We start from the raw sequence: 25487 nt of genomic DNA, 5'->3' as shown, positions 1-25487 counted from the left end.
GGCCATAATGAACGGTGCAGAGCATTCTATATGGCACAGTTTTATATGGAGCATCTATGAGGCCATAATGAACGGTGCAGAGCATTCTATATGGCACAGCTTTATATGGAGCATCTATGGGGCAATAATCAATGGTATGGAGCATTATATATGGCACAGCTTTATATGGAGCATCTTATGGGACAATAATGAACAGTATGGAGCATTATATGTGGCGCAGTTTTATATGGAGCATCTATGGGGCCATAATGAAATGTATGGAGCATTATATGTGGCACAGCTTTATATGGAGCATCTTATGGGGCAATAATGAACGGTATGGAGCATCTATTTTTATTTTTGAAATTCACCGGTAGCTGCTGCATTTCCTACCCTAGGCTTATACTCGAGTCAATAAGTTTTCCCAGTTTTTTGTGGCAAAATTAGGGGGGGTCGGCTTATACTCGAGTATATATGGTACATGTGCCACAAATCTGGTTTAAAAGGATCGTTCGCTTTTAAGGAAATTTTCATGCCAGGGTTCAGTTAGCTTTAAAAAAACAAATCATGCTGTACTCAGTCTCCAGGTCCACTGGTGAGTCTGCCGCTTGTCTCGGTGTTTAGTATTGGCTGCATCACTGTTATCACGTTGAAAGTGACGCAGCCAATCAGTGAGGTCGGCAGCTCTGCCAGTGTAGACAGAGCGCTCCACTCAGAGCCGCTGAGCTCACTGATCTGCTACTGCACAGTCGATGTGACGTCAGCGCCACAGTGGATGCTAGCAAATGTGAGTAGCGGTGTACAGTGGGTACGGAAAGTATTCAGATCCCTTTACATTTTTCACTGTTTCATTGCAGCCATTTGGTAAATGCAAAAAAGTTCATTTTTTTTTCTCATTAATGTACCCTGCACCCCATCTTGACTGAAAAAAAAAACAGAAATGTAGAAATTTTTGCAAATTTAATAAAAAAGAAAAACTGAAATATCACATGGTCATTAGTATTCAGACCCTTTGCTCAGACACTCATATTGAAGTCACATGCTGTCCATTTTCTTGTGATCCTCCTTGAGATGGTTCTACTCCTTCATTGGAGGACAGCTGTGTTTAATTAAAGGGAACCTATCACCCCTCCAGGCGGTTTTAACTAAAAGAGCCACCTTGTGCAGCACTAATGCTGCATTCTGTCAAGGTGGCTCTTTTAGTTGGGGTCCCTTCTAACGCTGAAATATTCATTTTTATAATTTGCCCCTCATACCTGTAGTCTTTCCGGTGGGCATGTTTTTTTCCCCCTGGACACAAACGCCTCCCAGCCGTCCATCAGCCCCTCCATGCGCCGGGAGCCGCATCCTCTGCAGTCATTAACGTCCCCGGCTTGATTTGGAAAGGCACACACCTGTCTATATAAGACCTCACAGCTCACAGGTCATGTCAGACCAAATGAGAATCATGAGGTCAATGGATCTGGCCAAGGAGCTCAGAGACAGAATTGTGCTAAGGCACAAAACTGGAAAATCAAGGTTCCTAAGAGCACATTGGCCTTCATAATCCTTAAATGGAAGAAGTTTGGAACCACCAGAAGTCTTTCTAGACCTGGCCATCCAGCCAAACTGAGCAATCGTGGGAGAAGAGCCTTGGTGAGAGGCAAAAAAGAACCCCAATATCACTGTGGCTTAGCTCCAGAGATTCAGTAGGGAGATGGGAGAAAGTTCTACAAAGTCAACTATCATTGCAGCCTTCCACCTGTCAGGCATTTATGACAGAGTGACCGGACGGAAGCCTCTCCTCAGTGCAAGACATGTGAAAGCCTGCATAGTGTTTGCTAAAAAAAACACATGAAGGACTCCCAGACTACGATAAATAATATTCTCTGGTCTGATGAGAAGAAGATAGACCTTTTTGGTGATAATTCTAAGTGGTATGTGTGGAGAAAACCAGGCACTGCTCATCACCTGCCCAATACAATCCCAACAGTGAAACATGGTGGTGGTAGCATCATGCTATGGTGTTTTTCAGATGCAGGGACAGGATGACTGGTTGTCATTAAAGGAAACATGAATCCGGCCAAGTACAGAGATATCCTGGATGAAAACGTCTTCCAGAGTGCTCTGAACCTCAGACTTGGCTGAAGGTTCACCTTCCAACAAGACAATGACCCTAAGCATACAGCTATAATAACAAAGGAGTGGCTTCAGAACAACTCTGTGACCATTCTTGACTGGCCCAGCCAGAGCCCAGACCTAAACCTAATTGAGCATCTCTGGAGAGACCTGAAAATGGCTGTTCACCAACATCCACCAACCAACCTGTAACAATCCTGCTGGCATCACTGCATGGCCTTCCATTCCCCACCTGCCTGTTACATCAACTCACTCACCCAGTGCCATGCTGTGAGATCTGTCTGCTGCCGGTTCCATGCCATGTGCTTCATGGCGGCTTGCTCTGTGTACACTTCCTGGCTGTGTGCATAGGGGGCGGCGCCAGCCACTCCGGATTCTTATTGAGACTGTGTTCACCTCCCTAAGGTGCTTCTGGCCAATAGCCTTGAGGCCTCTGATACTTAAGGCATCCTCACCAATTGGAGGATTCCTGAGCAAACTATTCCCCTCAGTTAGCATTTGCTACTGAGCTGCTAGGTCGTGTCCGTTTCCTGTCTCAGAGGGCTGCAACACTGCAAGCCTTCATCCGTGTTCTGTTTGTGTATCCGTGTCCATTCCTGTCTGAACTCTGGTCTATGTCCGTTCCTGTTTCTCCTTTGTCATTTGTCATTTCCCACTCTGCTGTGTGTACCTCCGCCTTATCTTTCTGCTCTGTTCGCCACTGTCTGTGGTTCTGCTTCTCTCTGCTCAGTTCTACCACAACCTGTGGTTCTGTGTCTCTCAGCTTTTCTCTCAGCTCTGCTCTCTGTACCTTTACTCTGCACTCTGACCTTGCTTTACACTCTGTGGCTTTGCTCTCAGCTCTGCACTCTGACCTTGCTCTGCACTCTGTGGCTTTGCTCTGCGGCTCTGCCCTGCTCTCGCTCTGAGGCTCCACTCGTTCCGGTTCTACCTGGCTCCGCTCCTTGCGGTTCTACGTCTTTAGCTCTTGGCGTTACCTCCTGTGCTTCTGGCTCTTGGCTCCGCCTCCAGCGTTTCCGCTCTTGGCTCCGCCTCCAGCATGTCCGCTCTTGGCTCCACCGTCTCCGCTCTTGGCTCTGCCTCCAGGGTCTCCGCTCTTGGCTCCGCCTCCAGCGTCTCCGCTCTTGGCTCCGCCTCCAGCGTCTCCGCCTCTAGCGTCTCTGCTCTTGGCTCCGCCCCCTGCAGCTCCGTCCTTGGCTCTGCCTTCTCCTTCTCTGCTCATAGCTCTGCCTTCTCCTTCTCTTCTCTTAGCTCCACCTCCTACTCTTACTCCACCTCCTGTGATTCAGCTTTGCTTCTACTCTTGCTCTATCTTCACTCTGCAACTTCCATACTGGTCTCTACCTGTTTCTTTATATTCTCCAGTCTGAACAGGTTCTTACCTGTTTCCATACATCCATCTGAATACCAGTTCCTACCAGAGTATCAGTCCTGTCTGCCAGTGCCAGCCGTGCCCGCCTGTCTGTCTGAGTGCCAGCCACGCCCGTCTGCCTGTATCTCCGTCAAGCCAATCCGCCCATCAGGGCCTCCGCCATACCTGTCTGTCAGCCAGTGTCACAGCCGTGCCTGCCTGCCCGTGTCTTGTCCCCGGTGGGATCAGCATCCACAGTCCGACTCCACCCTGGAGTGGTACCTGGTAGCTTCCTATTGCACAAGTCTGATCTCACCATCAGAGGCTCCAGCGAACACCTAGGAAGCTACTTAGTTACGCCCCTTCCAGGGAAGTTCGGTCTGTGGTCTAGTGGGGCCACACAATCCCAGGCACCCACGCCAACCAGTCTCAGCGCGAGCGTTACACAACCTGACGGAACTGGAGAGGATCTGCAAGGAAGAATGGCAGAGGATCCCCAAATCCAGGTGTGAAAAACTTGTTGCATCATTCCCAAGGAGACTCATGGCTGTACTAGCCCAATACTGAGACTCATGGCTTCTACTCAATACTGAGCAAAGGGTCTGAATACTTATGACCATGTGTAAGGGGTATCGTTTCTCCTTATGGAGAGTGACATACCATCTCTGGCTTGTCAAGGTAAGGAGGCTTATTCGCCGTTCAATGCTCCTCTGGGAAATATAATATGCAAATTGCCTCTTTTGAGAAAAAGAGGACTTAAACTCTATAGCGCCACCTGTTGGAAGTAGCGATCCTAGTCACAATCAACTCTTTAACGAGTCGTGCAATATGACTTAGGATAAAAGCCAAATCAGTATCTCAATTCGCAGACATGGTGTTTCGGGCTGTTGGCCCTAATCAGTGCGAAGCATGAGAACTAACTTGGCTAGGTGAGAGGCTCTGGACTGGGGTCTAAGGGGTATCGTTTCTCCTTATGGAGATTGACATACCATCTCTGGCTTGTCAAGGTAGGGAGGCTTATTCGCAGTGCTCCAACAGGTGGCGCTATAAAGTTTAAGTCCTCTTTTTCTCAGAAGAGGCAATTTGCATATTATATTTCCCAGAGGAGCATTGCACAGAGAATAAGCCTCCTTATCTTGACAAATTTATTGCTAAGTTAGAGAAACACAAGATACGGAAGCAAATGAGAAGAATTTGCACAAAACTGGACAACACATGGACATATGGCACATTTATGTGAATATAGACTTAAAGCCCAATTGACCAAGACCATTTTTTCACGCTGGGTCTTGATGAGATGTGCTGAAGTCAAACGATCCAGATTTATGGTTCAAGAGGGTCAGACCAGTGACATACACCTCTGTGAGCACTTTGTAACATATCCGACCCCAGTACCTGCTGAGAAAGATTTGTGATGCAGCGAATGCCACCATTCATCGTGAATTTGATGAGCAGCGGCCACCACTGCCCCAGTGAAAAAGGTGTGAGAATGCCACAAGTTGCAAAATTTTAGTGCAGCCTCAAGCTGCAGCAACATTTTGCGATTTTTTTTTTTTTTTTTTTTTTTTTTTTTTTAAAGATTTTTACCCTTGAATTCCGGAGAAAAAGCCTTTATGAATTGGGCCCTTTATCTGTGGCAGGGTTGGGCAAAGGAGTGCCCAGGCCTATGTTTTCATGACACAAGCTGTTGAGGCCACCCAATTGTGCTAATATTATAGCAAAAGGGTGTTTACACAGCAATTTTTGTTTGCTTTCTTGTGTTTAGTGATCGGGGTTTCATACATGCATGTTTTAGTTTCCTTTGATTTCAGTTTTGCATCCAATGGCATGAGTTTTGTAAAGAAATGTTGCAAGCATTTTTTATATTCCTGCTAAGCATGCAGGCCATGTTCTTTATTGTTCTTTATGGCAGTAAGTACCGTAGATCTATGTCAAAGGCACAAATATCATTTTGGAATTGTTTGGCATAGATAAAAGTGATCATGACATTCATGTTTTGTTTCTAGAGAAGCTGTGCAGCAGAATTCTACACAAATTGCGTTCAGCCAAAAGGAGTAATTAAATGTGTTAACGTAACAAAAATCATGTATATTTGTTTTAGTACAAGTTATAGAGACGCATATACGCCAGTCATTAGGTAGTGTAGTAGAAAACTTTTTACAACTTTGGCTTGTTTAAGTTGTATTTTTTATTTATATTTTTATTATTAGTTATCATGTTCATTATATGGAAAATAGATCAAATTGGAGTCCAGCTTAACAGGACTGGATTTTCCTTTATTTTTACTTTTCAAAAGAAAATATAGTGCATACAAAAGAAAAATTTACATGGTCGACATGACCCAGTCAACGCGTTTCGACTGCACTAAGCAGTCTTAGGCTACTTTCACACTAGTCCGTCGGTACGGGCCGTCGCAAACCATCGGCCCGACGGACAGTGTGTTAATGTATCACAGCGTGGGCAGTGGATGCAGTTTTACAACGCATCCGCTGCCCATTGTGAGCTCCGGGGAGGAGGGGGCGGAGTTTCAGCCATGCATGCGCAGTCAGAAATGGCGGACTCGACGCACAAAAAAAGTTACATGGAACGTTTTTTGTGCCGAGTGTCCGCCAAAACACGATGCATCCGTCGCACAACGGATGCGACGCGTGGCCATACGTCGCAATGAGTCAGCCAATGCAAGTCTATGGAGAAAAAACGCATCCTGCGGGCACATTTGCAGGATGCGTTTTTTTCTCCAAAACGACGTATTGCGGGGTACAGCAAACAACGCTAGTGTGAAAGTAGCCTTACTCATGACTAGGCCCCAGGTGGATGCGCATAGAGCTAGTAGGTGAGCTGGAATCAAGCTTTTATAAAAGTTCACTATATGGTATAAAAGTAACCAAGCAATATGATTCTCCAGGTCAGTACAAGCACCCAGATACCAAACATGCATACAGTAGTTTCTTGTTTTATTTAAGTGGTGAAAAAAAATTCGGAAATTTATAAGAAAAAATAAAACTTCACTTGTGTCGTCATTTTCCCAGACCAGTAACATTTTAATTTTTTAGGATATGGGGATGTGTGAGGGCTTATTTTTTGCGCCCTGAGTTAATGTTTTTATGATACCATTTTGGCGTAGATATGATGTTTTGATCACTTCTTGTTTCATTTTATGGCAATGTTGCGATGGCCAAAAAAAAGGACGCTTTTATTTTTTTTCTCATTTCACCATTTACCGATCGGACTTTTACCAATGCAGCGATACCAAATATGTGTATTTTTTTTTTTTTTTTTTTTAATTGCTTGATTTTTAATGGAGCAAAAAGGTGTTTGACCTTTTTTGTATTTTTTTTTCATATTTTTAAAGACTTTTTTGTTCCCTTTTTACTGTATTTGTTAGTTCCTTTAAAGGACTTGAAGCTGCGATCATACGATCGCTTCTGCTATACATAGAAGTGCTTGAGCAATTCTATGTATAGCTAAAATTACTACCTCCTATGAATGCCAACCACGGGGGTCTTCTGCAGACTTCTGGCTGTCATGACAATCCATCGGCTCTGGCGATCATGTCACGGGCACCCAGATGGGAGCGTGGAATGACATACCCCCTGCCGACGCGTGTTAAATGCTGCTGTCAGAGCTTGACAGCGGGATTTAACAGGTTAACAGCTGCGGTCTCTGCTCCACCTTCAACTGTTAAAGGCACTTGATGGCTTATTAAACCAGCCATCATGCGGAAAGATGCTGACTTGGCGTGTGAGCCCACATCAAAGTTAGGGACATGGCTTTTGACGTACATGTTTGTCAAAAGTTGTGAAAGGACACTAGGTCACATGTGGTAGTCGTGTCAGGTTAGAATTCAATTTTGGGTAGATATTGGTAATCAAATACGAGAGGTCCTTGGGGTACAGTTGGTTTTGGAGTCCAAAATAGGAGTTTTACATATTGGCATAAAATACCTCAGGTGCTTAGAGGTTCTTTCTCGCATATTTTGATAGCAGCTAGATGGAGGGGGACAAGTTTGCCATCCATAAAAGAGGTGATTGAGAAAGTTAATATACACTGCCAATATGAATTAGCTTTGGCTTGTTCCATGTCAGGTAAAAAGAGAATTCAGGGTATATGGGATCCATGGCTGGATAGCCAGAGGTCAGCCCCTTTCCACTAAAGATGTAAATCTTATTTGACCCTATGAAAATTACATTATTGGGATTTAACCTGGGAGTTCCCGTGATGTCACTGTGGGATAGTGAAGAAATCTCATTTTAATGAGTATAATTAGAATGTGTATAGGTACCTATCATATTTTGATATTGTATGTATTTGTGGTTTTTTTTTTACCCTTTGTGTGTTCAAAATTTTCTCAAAATGTAATAAAAATGTATTGGTTAAAAAAAAAAGTCGTGAAAGGGTTAAGATCTATGGACAGGACACTGATCTGCATGGGAATCTGCCCTTAGAGCTTATGGTAAATGAAAGGGGATGTTACAAGCGTAAGACATAAAGATCAGGACAGTAGACTGTCAGCCATTACGTGTGTCACACTGGTAATGCCCCTTTTCATTTAAAATATGCTCTTGACGCAGATTCTCAGGGAGATCTATGTCCAGCCCATAGATCTTAACAGCTTATTTAGGCTAGGTTCACATTGTGTTAGGGCAATCCGTTAAGCGCATAGCGCTAGCGGATTGCGCTAACGCAATGTTTCTTTTTGGTCCGCGTTCGACGTCCCCGCTAGCGCAGATCCCCGATCTGCGCTAGTGAGGACCGGACCTCGGACGCTGCAAGCAGCGTCCGAGGTCCGTCACAAAGGAACGGCACATCGCTAGCGCGTGCCGAAAATGGCACGCGCTAGCGATGCGCTACAGGCAGAAATAAAATTGCTGTCAATGGGTGCGCTAACGGACCCGTTGCACGGCGTTAATTGCGACATTTTCGCCGTGCAACGCTGTCCGTTAGCGTTAACCCATTAACGCAATGTGAACCTAGCCTCACATAGTAAGAAAAATGTGGATTTCTCTCGAATTAAACATTGGATCGCAGATAGCAAGGTATCATTTTTTTCAACTTTCTATGATCTGCATGCCCATATAGACAGCTAAGGAGGGTTGATCCTACTGACATATGTTCTATTTGTTTCCAGTGTCTGATTATGTCAACAGTTAGCAATTACTTTCCTTTTTTTCTTTTCCTTCTTAAAATTTCTCTCCTCAAAATTACATTTTTGAGCCTCTCTATGGTCATTTCTGATAGCAGGGTAGGCTGCTTGATGTCAAGTGGACACACAGTGTACCATATCTAAATTTATGATCTGGCACAGCAAATGAGTGGCAGCTATGACAGATTCATTTTCCTTCCCCAATAGAACATTAGCCCTAGAGCTTTTGTGTCTGTATAGTTCTATGGGTTTGAAGACATCTATTTTATGTAGTCAGTCAATATCTGAGGGTAGAACACCTTGAAAAGTGTTAGCATGAGACATTTCTCCATGTATGTCATGATGGATTTGACATATAGAAATTGCTATTTATGTAATTCTCTGAATAATTATATTTTAAAGGACACTTGTCAGTCCATTCATGCAGCCCAAACCATGGCAGCATGAATCAGCATGAATCAGAGCCTACCTGCACTATTACAGCCAAGTATGTTTTTCTCTGAAACACTCTTTGATATTTCAGAGAAAACATAGAGGCAAGGAGGAAGCACAACGAATATATAGGGAGAGACATGGATACTATGTTGAACTCACTGTAAAAAAATAAATAAAAAACATATATATTGTAAGGAGTTACCACACTTAGCTGCTTCCTCAGGTAGACACAGGAACACTTTGGTGGTGAAGCACCTGATGATTTATTGAAATCAGCATACACCAAGGCAGGGTTCAGAAAACAAAAACAGAGCCTTTCTGGCTTAATGGAAAACAAAAAAAAAAAAGTATAACAGAGTCCTTTTCTCTGCAGGCTTCAACCTGCAGACACCTGGCAATGTCCTCCGCTCCTCCTTGGAGCTCCTTGGGAGTACCTCCTCTCCCAAGACACCACCCAGCCTCTCTCACATGTCCAGGTATTTAACTAGGACCATGTGATGATCACATGATAGTGACATCACCGCAGGTCCTGCTAGTACACATGCCGGTGTCGGCTGCAGGAAGTGATATGGTGAGCACTCTCCCTCCCACTCTATTAGTGCTCACATAAAACTAGCCCCTATATGCAGCTTACTTTAACCCTCACAACACTAAAGGGAACATGTCAGCAAGATTCTGCATAATGACCTGCACACAATGTCAGGTCGGTGCCGTTATACTGATTAAAATGGTACCTTGGTTGATGAAATCTATCTTGTGGTTGCTCTTTAATCTTCATTTTCAATTTGTAGTTAATGAGATTCTCGTGCCCTAAGGTGGGGCTGGTTGTCGTGCTCTGATTAGATATTCATAATGCAGACTGCTGACAGCTCACTGATCCCTCAGTGACCTAACCCCTAGTTTGCATAATGAATACAAAGAGAGAAAAACGCTTCTGCAGGCGGCAGCAGATGAACAGATGCAGCAGCAACACCGGAAGCAGATTGCCTTACTTGCAGAGACGGTTCGTGGAAGGCCAGCAGCCCCTACCCCAAGTCCAGGTGATGACATGTACGTCCAGAAGGCGGTAAGACGAGCCATGCAAAAAATGACCCCAGGTGATGATGCTGATGCATGTTTGACTATGTTCGAGTGGGTGGTGGAGCGTGAAAAGCTACTACCAGAGCAGTGGGTGGAGGTGCTGGCCCCCTATCTGACTGGTGAGCCCCAGAAGGTTTAATATGATTTGGCATTACAGGATGTGCAGGAGTATGCCAAATCAAAAAACAAAATTTTGGCACAAGCAGTGACTATGTCCATCAGGGCACAGAGGGTTCACCACGGGGCATGTTATGGGGATAAACCACCTCGATCCCAAATATTTGATCTGCTGCAACTGGTGCAAAAGTGGTTACAGCCAGAATTCTCCACTCCAGCCCAGATGATCGAGCGGGTTGTTATGGACAGGTTCGTGCACTCCCTTCCTAGGCCGGTGCAGACCTGGGTTGTCAAGGGAGATTTCCGGAATGTGGACGAACTGGTGGGCCTAGTGGAATGATACCAGGTGTTCAAGAAGTCACTAAGGAAGTCAGGGGGTGGTGCATCCCCATACTGGGGTACCCAGCGGGAACCTGACCCCAAAAGAGGGGGAGTAGAGCCACCACTGGGGGGAGTCCTAGATCCCAAGGGGTCACTGAGGGGTTTTCAAAGGCCATAGGTAAAGACTTGCTGTGCTGGAGATGCCATGGTCCGGGACATATAGCCGCCCGTTGTCCCTCGTCCTCTGAAGAGATGGAATGCAGCTTAAGGAGACAGTGCTCCTACTATGCCTATCCTGCCTGCAGTGTGGACTTTCAGCCCGGTGAGAGGCTGCAGGCATGTCCCATGACAATAAACAGAGTACTGGTGTCAGGACTCTTGGACTTAGGGAGTTCGTTGACTCTGATAAGGGCCACACTCCCCCACTAGTTGATCCCAGGGAAACATGTGGGCATCCACTGTATCCACTAGGGATGTCAAGGACTATCCTGTTGCCAGAGTGAATATGAAAACTAACTGTGGGGTTGAATCGCATGAGGTTGGGGTTGTTAAGGACTTGCTACACTCGGTGATAATAGGCTGGACTTTAGCCTGTTCTGGGACTTATAGGAGAAGGCTGGGATAGCAAGTGTCTCAGACAGAAGCCAACTCAACCCTTATGAAACTTCATCGCAGTCGGAGGTGGATGAGTTCTCCGCGTGTGTCCTGGCTGGTGACGAGAATGAGACGGTGACCAGTGAGGCCGAGATTCCTGAACTGGGGGTTTCTGGTAGACATTTTGTGACAGCTCAAATGCAGGATGTTACCCTAAAAGGGGCATTGGAAAATGTAACTGTGATAAATGGGGTTGCCCAAGAGTCAGGGGGCTGACACCAAGATTCCACCTTTTGCTTTAAATGGAGAGCTGCTATATCGGATCACTGAGCTGAGAGAGGAAGAGGTAGAGCAGTTGTTAGTACCGAGTCCATATAGCCATAGAGTATTAGACCTGGCCCATTCCCATGTCTTGGGTGGACATATGGGAGTAGACAAAACACAAGAGCGAGTCCTTAGGAAGTTCTACTGACCTGGGTGTCACAGAGAGATTGTTAACTACTGCCGGTCCTGCCCTACTTGTCAACTTAATGCTCCCATGTCCCAATGCCGAAGTCCCCTAGTGCTGTTGCCTATTATAGAGGTCCCATTTGACCGCATTGCCATGGACCTTGTAGAGCTCCTGGTTAAGTCCGCCAGAGGGCACTAATACATTCTAGTGGTGATGGACTATGGAACACGCTACCGGGAGGTGGTGCCCCTTAGAAACTCCTCCGTCAGGAGCATTTTCCGAGAGTTAGTCCATATTTTTTCTGGGACAGGCCTGCCAAAGGAGATTCTGATGGACCAAGGCACACCGTATATGTCCAAACTGATGAGGGAGTTGTGTAAGGCTTTCCAGGTTACACAACTCCACACGTCAGTGTACCATCTGCAGACAGACGGCCTGGTGAAGAGATTCAACAAAACCTTGAAGTCCATGCTTAAGAAGGTTGTGGAGAGGGATGGCCGAGGCTGGGATTGCCTACTGTTGTTCTCTATTACGGAAGTTCCGCAGGCCTCTACAGAGTTCTTACTGTTTGAGTTGTTATATGGACTACACCCTCAGGAACATCTAGATGTTGCAAAGGAGACCTGGGAAGCAGTGATATTGGGGTTCTTTTTTACCTCTCTCACCAAGGCTCTTCTCCCACGATTGCTCAATTTGGCTGGATGGCCAGGTCTAGAAAGACTTCTGGTGGTTCCAAACTTCTTCCATTTAAGGATTATGAAGGCCAATGTGCTCTTAGAAACCTTGATTTTCCAGTTTTGTGCCTTGGCACAATTCTGTCTCTGAGCTCCTTGGCCAGATCCATTGACCTCATGATTCTCATTTGGTCTGACATGAACTGTGAGCTGTGAGGTCTTATATAGACAGGTGTGTGCCTTTCCAAATCAAGCCGGGGATGTTAATGACTGCAGAGGATGCGGCCCCCAGCGCATGGAGGGGCTGAGGGATGGCTGGGAGGCGTTTGTGTCCAGGGGGAAAAAACATGCCCCCCGGAAAGACTACAGTCATGGCCAAAAGTATTAACACCCCTGCAATTCTGTCAGATAATACTCAGTTTCTTCCTGAAAATGATTGCAATCACAAATTCTTTGGTATTATTATCTTCATTTAATTTGTCTTAAATGAAAAAACACAAAAGAGAATGAAGAAAAAAGCAAAACATTGATCATTTCACACAAAACTCCAAAAATGGGCCAGACAAAAGTATTGGCACCCTCAGCCCAATACTTGGCTGCACAACCTTTAGCCAAAATAACTGCGACCAACCGCTTCCGGTAACCATCAATGAGTTTCTTACAATGCTCTGCTGGAATTTTAGACCATTCTTCTTTGGCAAACTGCTCCAGTTCCCTGATAATTGAAGGACGCCTTCTCCAAACTGCCATTTTTAGATCTCTCCACAGATGTTCTATGGGATTCAGGTCTGGACTCATTGCTGGCCACCTTAGAAGTCTCCAGTGCTTTCTCTCAAACCATTTTCTAGAGCTTTTTAAAGTGTGTTTTGGGTCATTGTCCTGCTGGAAGACCCATGACCTCTGAGGGAGACCCAGCTTTCTCACACTGGGCCCTACATTATGCTGCAAAATTTGTTGGTAGTCTTCAGACTTCATAATGCCATGCACACGGTCAAGCAGTCCAGTGCCAGAGGCAGCAAAGCAACCCCAAAACATCAGGGAACCTCCGCCATGTTTGGCTGTAGGGACCGTGTTCTTTTCTTTGAATGCCTCTTTTTTTTTCTCCTGTAAACTCTATGTTGATGCCTTTGCCCAAAAAGCTCTACTTTTGTCTCATCTGACCAGAGAACATTCTTCCAAAACGTTTTAGGCTTTTTCAGGTAAGTTTTGGCAAACTCCAGCCTGGCTTTTTTATGTCTCGGGGTAAGAAGTGGGGTCTTCCTGGGTCTCCTACCATACAGTCCCTTTTCATTCAGATGCCGACGGATAGTACGGGTTGACATTGTTGCACCCTCGGACTGCAGGGCAGCTTGAACTTGTTTGGATTTTAGTCTAGGTTCTTTATCCAACATCCGCACAATCTTGCGCTGAAATCTCTTGTCAATTTTACTTTTCCATTAACATCTAGGGAGGTTAGCCACAGTGCAATGGGCTTTAAACTTCTTGATGACACTGCGCACGGTAGACACAGGAACATTCAGGTCTTTGGAGATGGACTTGTAGCCTTGAGATTGCTCATGCTTCCTCACAATTTGGTTTCCCAAGTCCTTAGACAGTTCTTTGGTCTTCTTTCTTTTCTCCATGCTCAATGTGGTACACAAGGACATAGGACAGAGGTTGAGTCAACTTTAATCCTTGTCAACTGGCTGCAAGTGTGATTTAGTTATTGCCAACACCTGTTAGGTGCCACAGGTAAGTTACAAGTGCTGTTAATTACACAAATTAGAGAAGCATCACATGATTTTTAGAATGATGCTAATACTTTTGTCCACCCCCTTTTTATGTTTGGTGTGGAATTATATCCAATTTGGCTTTAGGACAATTCTTTTTGTGTTTTTTCATTTAAGACAAATTAAATGAAGATAATAATACCAAAGAATTTGTGATTGCAATCATTTTCAGGAAGAAACTGAGTATTATCTGACAGAATTGCAGGGGTGTTAATACTTTTGGCCATGACTGTATAGGTATGAGGGGCAAATTATAAAAATGAATATTTCAGCGTTAGAAGGGACCCCAACTAAAAGAGCCACCTTGACAGAATGCAGCATTAGTGGATTTTTGTGTTGTATTCCATTGTGTTGTATTCCCTAATCTGAATTTTTCTATTCCACAGGAGTTGGCGCTTTTTACAATTGTTATTTTTTGGTAGTAATGGTTTACTTTTCTTTTCTTTTGACAGAACCTGGAGCAGCACCCTCGAACCTGGATTGTCCTTTGGAGCTGACCCTCATCGAACAGCCACGGACCAGTCCCAGCCATCCACCAGCGAAACAGCAAGTGGGCCGGCGTTACAGTCTGGAGAACAGGCTTTTTTTGGGGCTCTTCCCTCCAGCGGCAGAAGGCCTCGGACAGGTCACTCATGCCCGTGTTTATTCACTTGACCTCGGTTTTCCAGAATGGCCTGAAGGCGCTGGAAGATAGACTGGAAAGTGGTCTGACCCATATTAACACACTTTTTCAGGATGTCAACCAACGTCTTAACCATCTGGAAGCCGACCTCCAGAGACCAGCACACCATTTTTCTTAATCAGATAAAGCGGGGCATGTCGGAACACCTTACGACTGAACTCCAGCTCAATGTAATGCAGACCTGCAATGCTGCTTACGTTCAGGCTATGCAGCAGACTTGGTACTTACAGCAGCCACAGGTGGTATTTCCACCTGTGCCACAAATTACAAACTTAACCTCAATACCGAGTTCTGCTGCATACCACTATAAGGCCACCACCAGGCCCAGTCCTGCTGCACACCACTACACCACCACCACCATGCCAGGTGCTGCTGAAAGCCACTCCACAACCACCACCATGCCGAGTCCTGCTCATGCACGGCTGTCCACCACCACCACTACTAGGCCACCTCCAAATCCTGCATAGCTGTCCACCGCCACCACCAGGTCCACATTCTGCACGCTCTGTTGACTCCACCACTCCCACCCTCCCAAGGAGGCACAAAAAAAGAAGGCAGCCACCTAAAATGGGACAGAAATCAAAAAAGAGTTGTGCTACTAGTACTGTCGTACTAACTCCACCCTCACCTCCCAATGTGTCTGTGTTGTCCAGTTTTTCTCTCCCTTCCAATGTGTCTCTCCCATCCCATGCTTCCACTCCTAATGTTTCTACTTCCATCCTTGACCTCTCAGACCCCACAAGTTTAGCTAGCCCTTCCCCTGGAACCCCTTCATCGTCCACACATAGGCAATCCTCCCAGCTCCACACCTCCCAGATCCATAACATTTCCCCCCCATTGTTTCGTAAAAGTTAATTTTTTTGTTTGTGTGGTTAAATAAATTTGTATTGTTTTTCCCCAATCACTGCTTGTTCTTTGTCTCTTTCGTCGCCGGCAACACACACCGTGCGCCGTCAACTCACATGTCGCTGTCTACACACACAGAGGACTGAAAAACCTCCAAAAATATATATTAATACAGCAGAAAAGATCAGAGGTCAGCAATGCTCACCTGCCAGGTGTCAGCACTAGTGCACTCAGGATGCAGAAAACTCGCAATCTGCATGATACAGCGAGTGGATTTTATAAAAACTGTAGTTGTGATCCGGTGATCACCTTATTAAACTTTTTTAAAAATTATTGTAATATAGCGGGCACTTGGAACAGGTGTTTAACTAGAGGTGTTTTATTGTCAGCAAACATTAAAGGTAAATTTTAATTATTCCAGGTGCATAACATTACAAGAACACTAAACCATTTCATCTTGCCAGGACACACGTCAACTCTCAGAAACAAAGTAGGACGCAAATGTATCCCTCATTTGGTCAACTTTAACTGTTGTCTTGAGAGGGTGATGATGTTAATCTGGCAATGGGCTACAAACAGATTCAACAAGTTCAACGTTGGGTCGTTATATAGCCATTATGTAGTTGTGCAGAACCACAGAAGCCTTGACAACCTCATCGACTGTCTCAATTTTTAGATTAATGGCTGTCCCTAAAATGCGCCATTTCGAGACAAGCATACCAAAGGCACACACAACTGTTCTTCGTGCCCTGGTCAGTCAGTAATTAAAAATCCTTTTTGTGTGTGTCAAGTCCCAACTGGAGTATGGTTTAAGGAGGTTTCCACACATCTGAAAGGCCTCATCTCCAACCACAACAAATGGCATTGGCAGGCCTTGTGTGTTGGGAAGAGGTCATGGCAGGGGGAAATTGAAATAATTGCCATACAACGGTTGGCCTATGTCCGAGTTTTTAAATGTCTGGGAGTCATTACCATGGCCAAATGATCCAATGTCCTCGGCGACAAAACTACAGTCCGCAGCTGCAATGGCCATGAGCACTATGGAAAAATATTTTTTATAATTAAAGTATTCGGATCCAGTTCCAGCCGCTTTGGTAATTCTAATATGTTTTCCATCGACTGCTCCAAAACAGTTGGGGAAATTACAAATTTGCCAGTATTTATCGGCATTTTCTTGCCAGATTTCTGTGGTGGGTAGGGGGATAAATTCTTCACGGGGAACATCCCACAATGCCCGGCAGGTGTCTGCGACAATCCCAGATAGTGTGGAAATTCCTATCCAGAACTGGAAATGGAGCAATGATAGGCTCTCTCCGGTAGCCAGAAATCTGCCAAACAGAGAAAGAAAAAAAAATCAGAACAATAATATTACAGGGGTTTTGCAAAGCAGAGAAAGAAAAAAAAAATGAAAAGGACATGGCTTTTATAACAATGATATTTAGGACAGCTTTTTTGCAAAGCAAAAAAAAGGAAAAGTACATTGCAGAACAATAAAAATTATGACAGGCGTTAATGTTTAAATATTACGTATCTTAGTGTCACCAGCAGACGTTCCTCAGCAGGAATTGCTCTATGCTGGGTGTCCTGCCTGCTGATGGCTCCTTGTACATGAACCAGCAAATCCATGAAGCTGTCTTGAGACATCCTTGTGTACTCAAAATATTTCTCTGGGTTTTTACGGAGCTCACTGAATAAGGAATGGTAGGCTCCACGACTCTGTCGGAGTTCAAAAATTGGGTGCTGCCAAAAGCGCCAACGACATTTTCTCTGTTTTTCTCTTTTCCGGTCTTGCTCAGAAGCAAATGCAAAAGAAAGAAACAAGTTGAAATCCAAATCCAGATTCCGATAGAAACTCTTCATGCAAAGATCCATCTTGACGCAGGAAACAGGAGCAAAATCTGAGGATTTAATCTGTACAAAGGTTTATATAACGAAATCCTATGAGACACACCCATTGGGCATGGCTTGTGTCAAAGAAATTCTCCTTGAAACATTTTTTCCCATATAGCACATGCGCATGAAAAACGCAAACGCATGCAAAAACGCATGTAAACGCATGCAAAGTTGAGGTTTTTTTCCGTCATGCGTAAGCGGATAAAAAACGCAGCGTTATCATGCATGTGTTTTTGCATGCATTTGCTGTTGCGTACGATACGCTGCGGACTCAACCGCAAATGTGAACCTAGCCTTATTCTGCTGGAAGAAGCAGACCAGACTTTATTATATTGGAACTAAAGAGAGAGACAAACCAGAATTTCTCTCTTTAGCTCCAATATATTCCAGACTGCTCAGCTTCCCCCAGCAAACTGACTAAGCTGAAAAAGTAGCCATGTCATATACAGAACTATAACTAGCCTATCTGGCTTTGCTACTATATACAGTCATGGTCAAAAGTGTTGGCACCCTTGAAATTGTTCCAAAAAATAAAGTATTTCTTCCAGAAAATTATTACAATTGCATACGTTTTTCTTATACACATTCTAAGGCAGTGACCTGTGTCATATGCGAAGGTCGCTATGTATCCCCCAGGATGTGCTTAGAAGCATATTAACCCCATAGCGACCGCCGATACGCCTTTTAACGGCGGCCGCTAAGGGTACTTAAACCACAGCGCCGTTAATTAACGGCGCTGTGGAAAAAGTAAATAGCGCCCCCCGGAGTCGGATTTTCTCCGGGGTCTCGGCTGCCGGGGGTAGCCGAGACCCCAGAGAACATGATTCGGGGGGTTTTTTACCCACCCCGCTTTTGCGATCGCCGGTAATTAACCGTTTACCGGCGATCGCAAAAAAAAAACAAAAAAAACGCGATTTCTTTTTAATTTCTCTGTCCTCCGATGTGATCGCACATCAGAGGACAGAGAAAAGGGGAGAAAAGGGGTCCCAGGTAGCCTCCCAATACTCACCTGTCTCCCCCGATGCTCCTCGTGGCTCCCGGTCCAATCTTTGGGGTCTCGGCTACCGGGGGTAGCCGAGAACCCCAAAGAGCATGATCGGGGTCGGTTTTACCGACCCCTGTTTTGCGATCGCCGGTAATTAACTGTTTACCGGCTACCGCAAAAAAAAAAAAAAGCTAAGTGTAATTCTCTGTCCTCTGATGTGATGGCACATCAGAGGACAGAGAAATAGGGGGATTCGGGGACCCTATCATACTTACCGGTGTCCCTGGGTCCTCCTGCTGCTCCTCCTGGCCGCCGGCGTCTTCTGGGGAAAAGAAAATGGCGGGCGCATGCGCAGTGCGCCCGCCATCTGTCTCCATCTGCCGGCCGGCAGGAGAAGAGCAGTTGGGGCTAAAATTAGGGTTAGGGTTAGGGGTAGGGTTAGGGTAGGGGTAGGGTTAGGGGTAGGGTTAGGGGTAGGGTTAGGGGTAGGGTTAGGGCTAGGGTTAGGGTTAGGGCTAGGGGTAGGGTTAGGGTTAGGGGTAGGGTTAGGGCTAGGGTTAGGGGTAGGGCTAGGGGTAGGGTTAGGGCTAGGATTAGGGTTAGGGCTAAATTTAGGGTTAGGGTTGGGGCTAAATTTAGGGTTGGGGCTAAATTTAGAGTTAGGGTTGGCACTAAATTTAGGGTTATGCTTCTTTTACACTTACGTCGGTACGGGGCCGTCGCAATGCGTCGGCCCGACATACCGACGCACGTTGTGAAAATAGTGCACAACGTGGGCAGCGGATGTAGTTTTTCAACGCATCCGCTGCCCAATCTATGTCCTGGGGAGGAGGGGGCGGAGTTACGGCCACGCATGCCCGGTCAGAAATGGCGGATGCGACGTACAAAAAAACGTTTCATTGAACGTTTTTTGTGCCGACGGTCCGCCAAAACACTGATCCAGTGCATGACGGACGCGACGTGTGGCCATCCGTCACGATCCATCGGCAATACAAGTCTATGGGCAAAAAATGCATCCTGCGGGCACATTTTCAGGATCCGTTTCTTGTCCAAAACGACGGATTGCGACGGATGCCAAACGACGCAAGTGTGAAAGTAGCCTTAGGGCTAGGGTTAGGGTTGGGGCTAAAGTTAGGGCTAGGGTTGGGGCTAAAGTTAGGGTTAGAGTTGGGATTAGGGTTAGGGTTTGGATTAGGGTTGGTATTAGGGTTAGGGTTGGCATTAGGGTTACGCTTGGGATTAGGGTTAGGTTTGGGATTAGGGTTAAGATTAGGGTTGTGATTAGGGATGTATTGGGATTAGGGTTAGGTTTGAGGTTAGGGTTGAGATTAGGATTAGGGGTGTGTTGGATTTAGGGTTTTGATTAGGGTTATGGTTAGGGTTGACATTAGGGTTGTTTTGGGGTAAGGGTTGTGATTATGGTTAGGGTTAGTGATTAGGATTATGGATCAGGTTGAAACTAGGGTTAGGGGTATGTTGGGGTTAGGGTTGGAGCTAGAATTGGGGGGTTTCCACTGTTTAGGTACATCAGGGGGTCTCCAAACACGACAGCCAATTTTGCGCTCAAAAAGTTAAATGGTGCTCCCTCCCTTCTGAGCTCTGCCGTGCGCCCAAACAGTGGGTTACCCCCACATATGGGGCATAAGCATACTCGGGATAAATTGGACAACAGCTTCTGGGGTCCAATTTCTCTTGTTACCCTTGTGAAAATAAAAACTTGGGGGCTACAAAATCCTTTTTGTGGAAAAATATTTATTTATTTTTTTTTTTTTTAATGACTCTGCATTATAAACTTCTGTGAAGCACTTGGGCATTCAAAGTTCTCACCACACATCTATATAAGTTCCTTGGGGGGTCTAGTTTCCAAAACGGGGTCACTTGTGGGGGGTTACTACTGTTTAGGTACATCAGGGGCTCTGCAAACGCAACATAACGCCCACAGACCATTCTATCTAAGTCTGCATTCCAAAACGGCGCTCCTTCCCTTCCGAGCTCTGCCGTGCGCCCAAACAGTGGTTTACCCCCACATATGGCGCATCAGCGTACTCGGGATAAATTGGACAATAACTATTGTAGTCCAATTTCTCCTGTTACCCTTGTGAAAATAAAGACTTGGGGGCTACAATATCTTTTTTGTGGAAAAAAAATATTTTTTATTTTCACGACTCTGCATTCTAAACTTCTGTGAAGCACTTGGGCATTCAAAGTTCTCACCACACATCTAGATAAGTTCCTTGGGGGGTCTAGTTTCCAAAATGGGGTCACTTGTGGAGGGTTTCTACTGGTTAGATACATCAGGGGCTCTGCAAACGCAACATAATGCCCGCAGACCATTCTATCAAAGTCTGCATTCCAAAACGGCGCTCCTTCCTTCCGAGCTCTGCCGTGCGCCCAAACAGTGGTTTACCCCCACATATGGGGTACCAGCATACTCAGGACAAATTGGACAACAACTTTTGGGGTCCAATTTCTCTTGTTACCCTTGTGAAAATAAAAACTTGGGGGCTAAAAAATCTTTTTTGTGGAAAAAAAAATATTTTTTATTTTCACGACTCTGCATTATAAACTTCTGTGAAGCACTTGGGCATTCAAAGTTCTCACCACACATCTAGATAAGTTCCATGGGGGGTCTAGTTTCCAAAATGGGGTCACTTGTGGGGGATTTCTACTGTTTAGGCACATAAGGGGCTTTCCAAACGCGACATGGCGTCCGATCTCAATTCCAGCCAATTCTACATTGAAAAAGTAAAATGGCACTCTTTCTCTTCCAAGCTCTGCATTGCGCCCAAACAGTGGTTTACCCCCACATATTGGGTATCGACGTACTCAGGAGAAATTGCACAACAACTTTAGTGGTCTAATTTCTCCTGTTACCCTTGTGAAAATAAAAATTTGTGGGCAAAAAGATCATTTTTGTAGAAAAAATGCGTTGGTTTTTTTTCACGGCTCTACGTTATAAACTTCTGTGAAGCACATGGGGGTTCAAAGTGCTCACCACACATCTAGATAAGTTCCTTAAGGGGTCTAGTTTCCAAAATGGTGTCACTTATGGGGGGTTTCCACTGTTAAGGCACATCAGGGGCTCTCCAAACGCGACATGGCGTCCAATCTCAATTCCAGCCAATTCTACATTGAAAAAGTAAAACGGCACTCCTTCTCTTCCAAGCTCTGCGGTGCGCCCTAACAGTGGTTTACCCCCACATATTGGGTATCAGCGTACTCAGGAGAAATTGCACAACAACTTTTGTGGTCTAATTTCTCCTGTTACCCTTGTGAAAATAAAAATTTGTGGGCAAAATGATCATTTTTGTAGAAAAAATGCGATTTTTTTTTTCACGGCTCTACATTATAAACTTCTGTGAAGCACATGGGGGTTCAAAGTGCTCACCACACATCTAGATAAGTTCCTTAAGGGGTCTAGTTTCCAAAATGGGGTCACTTGTGGGGGGTTTCCACTGTTTAGGCACATCAGGGGCTTTCAAAACGCGACATGGCGTCCAATCTCAATTCCAGCCAATTCTACATTGAAAAAGTAAAACGGCGCTCCTTCACTTCCAAGCTCTGCGGTGCGCCCAAACAGTGGTTTGCCCTCACATATGGGGTATCGACGTATTCAGGAGAAATCGCACAACAACTTTTGTGGTCTAATTTCTCCTGTTATCCTTGTGAAAATAAGAATTTGTGGGCGAAAAGATCATTTTTGTGTAAACAAAAGCGATTTTTTATTTTCACGGCTCTACGTTATAAACTTCTGTGAAGCACTTGGGGGTTCAAAGTGCTCACCACACATCTAGATAAGTTCCTTAAGGGGTCTAGTTTCCAAAATGGTGTCACTTGTGGGGAGTTTGCACTGTTTAGGCACATCAGGGGCTCTCTAAACGTGACATGGCGTCCGATCTCAATTCCAGCCAATTCTGCATTGAAAAAGTCAAACGGCGCTCCTTCACTTCTAAGTTCTGCGGTGCGCCCAAAAAGTGGTTTACCCCCACATATGGGGTATTGGCGTATTCAGGAGAAATTGCATAACAAAATTTATGGTTACATTTCTGTTTATACACTTGTAAAAATAAAAAAAATGGTTCTGAATTAAGATGTTTGCAAAAAAAAGTTAAATGTTCATTTTTTCCTTCCACATTGTTTCAGTTCCTGTGAAGCACGTAAAGGGTTAATAAACTTCTTGAATGTGGTTTTGAGAACCTTGAGGGGTGTAGTTTTTAGAATGGTGTCACACTTCATTATTTTCTATCATATAGACCCCTCAAAATGACTTCAAATGTGATGTGGTCCCTAAAAAAAAAATGGTGTTGTAAAAATGAGAAATTGCTGGTCAACTTTTAACCCTTATAACTCCCTAACAAAAAAAAATTTTGTTTCCAAAATTGTGCTGATGTAAAGTAGACATGTGGGAAATGTTATTTATTAACTATTTTTCGTGACATATCTCTCTGATTTAAGGGCATAAAAATACAAAGTTTGAAAATTGCAAAATTTTAAAAATTTTCGCCATATTTCCGTTTTTTTCATAAATAATCGCAACTAATATCGAAGAAATGTTACCACTAACATGAAGTACAATATGTCACGAAAAAACAATCTCAGAATCAGTGGGATCCGTTGAAGCGTTCCAGAGTTATAACCTCATAAAGTGACAGTGGCCAGAATTGAAAAATTGGCTCGGTCATTAAGTACCAAATTGGCTCTGTCACTAAGGGGTTAAATCCGCTGGAGTGCCCTGTGCTCACAGCAGGTTGCCTGTGAGACACAGGGAAGAATAAAAGTGAGTGTGAACTGGATCAAGTTATTTGACCCAGAAATTATTCAGGAAAACCCGGTATGGGCTTTTATTTTTGAAACGGACTGCAGGAAGGTAGTGGGGCTGGTCTGTTTCCTCCAGCCCAGATCTTATAGTGGCCCATGGCCATAGAATCTGGAGGAAAGAAAAAAAAACCCTGCAAGAAAGTTTGGGTATGTCAGTATTGGTCTGGGAGTCAGACCTAGCAGGAGGCTTATGAGGAGCACTGTCCGTGTGGAGCAACACGGGCCAGGCAGAGCCTAAAAAGCCTGACGCCCCAGCGTACACGGTGGTGTAATACGTTCACGGCAACAGATTGTGGACTGTCTTTACTTTTCCCGGCTGCATACTGAAGGACTTGTTTGCTTATTTTTCCAGTTTGTGAGTATGCTATGAAATAAACAAGACTTATTTTGAACTTTATATAGGTCACTGCCTACTCACTGCACAGCAAGGACATTGCTGCATCATAACATGTTGATTTCCTTTGTGTATATGTGAGCAACACAAAAAAATGAAAAAATGAGACAAATTGGACATAATTGCACACAAAAAAACCCATAACGGTCTGGACAAAATTTTTGTCACCTTTCCAAAATTGTGGGTAATCAACTTTGTTTCAAGCATGTGATGCTCATTCAAATTCACCTGTAGTAAGCAACAGGTGTGGGCAATATGAAAATCACAACTGAATCAAGAAAAAAAAGGGAGACTTTGACTCAATCTTTGAATCGTGCATCTGTGTGTGCCACCACTTTCGAGAACAGAAAGAGGAAAAGAGAACTGTCTGAGGACTTGAGAACCAAAATTGTTGGAAAATATCAACAATCTTAAGCTTACAAGTCCATCTCCAGAGATCTTGATGTTCCTTTGTCCATGGTGTGCAATATAATCAAAAAGTTTACAACCCATGGCACTGTATCTAATCTCACTGGACGAGGATGGTAGAGAAAAACTGATGAAAGGTTGGAAAGCAGGATAGAACGGATGGTGGATAAGCAGCCCCAATCAAGTTCCAAAGAACTTCAATTTGAATGAAATGAAATGCTATGGCAGGAGACCCAGGAGGACCCCTCTGCTCACACAGACATAAAAAAGCGAAACTGCAGTTTGCCGAAATGCCAAAGAGTAAGCTAAAATCCTTCGGGGAACGTGTTTTGTGGACAGATGAGACCAAGATAAAGCTTTTGATAAAGCACATGATTTTACTGTTTACCGAAAATGGAATGAGGCTTAAGAAAGAAAATAGCACAGTACCTACAGTCAAGCATGGTGGAGTGTTGTCGCAGGTCTCAACCTATTCTCTGATGAGTCCACCTTAGAGATGACGTCACGGCGCCGGAGAGACAAGACACAGTACACTAAGTATGTATCTGAAGTATCTCTAGTTTATTGAGCATACACAGACTTTTAGCGACGGAGACTTTACCATTTATGTCCCTGTGGTTTCGCAATCATATTTTTTGCACAGATCTTTATTCGTTATCTACCAAGGACACTTCATCCCCCATGCCCTGCTACAATCAGTTCTTGAACAATAACAGCTGCATGAAGAATAGTGAATAACAACTTGTTTTTCTCAACTTTAGTAATACTTATACAAAATGGAGGCAAGCAAGATAAAAATGGATCCTGCTATAACAAATTCCCCCATTTTATTCACTATTCTGAATAAGCTGTACTGTTTCCTGGGCGTAGGATTTGTTAGTATATATCATCATCGGCTGTGTGAGTGCAGAATTTCCTAGTACATACAGAGATACACTTAAAAACTATTTTGAACACTATATATGCAACAAGGATAATCACAACAATATGTATTAAGCTTTGTAAAATCCCAGCTACCCAGCCCCTGATCCCCTTAAACCAATTGGCTGGGTTGAGGAAAGAGAAAGTATCTGACCACCAGCTGTCCTTAGTTCGATCATTATCTTTGTCATATTGGTCTCTGAGTCTTTGAATATCTTCTAACTTTAGCTTCATACTTATAGTACTATTTGGATCTATATAATGGCAGCAAGCAGGTCTAATAACCTGACACATACCACCTTGAGCTGCTGTTAGATAGTCTAGTACTATAGTATGCTGGTTGGTTACTATAATGAGTTGATTTTGGACGGCAATGGTGGTATTTAGTATATCCAATATATCCCAAATTTGGTCATCTAGATAGTCTGTGGCCCTAACCAATTTATCCCACATTTGTGTAATCATAGGGTAAATAAAAATAGAACTGACAATTTTATTGGCTATACCC

Source organism: Ranitomeya imitator, chromosome 1 (assembly GCF_032444005.1).
Source record: "Ranitomeya imitator isolate aRanImi1 chromosome 1, aRanImi1.pri, whole genome shotgun sequence".
NCBI classification, from domain to species: Eukaryota; Metazoa; Chordata; class Amphibia; order Anura; family Dendrobatidae; genus Ranitomeya; species Ranitomeya imitator.
This window is presented reverse-complemented; position numbering follows the sequence as displayed.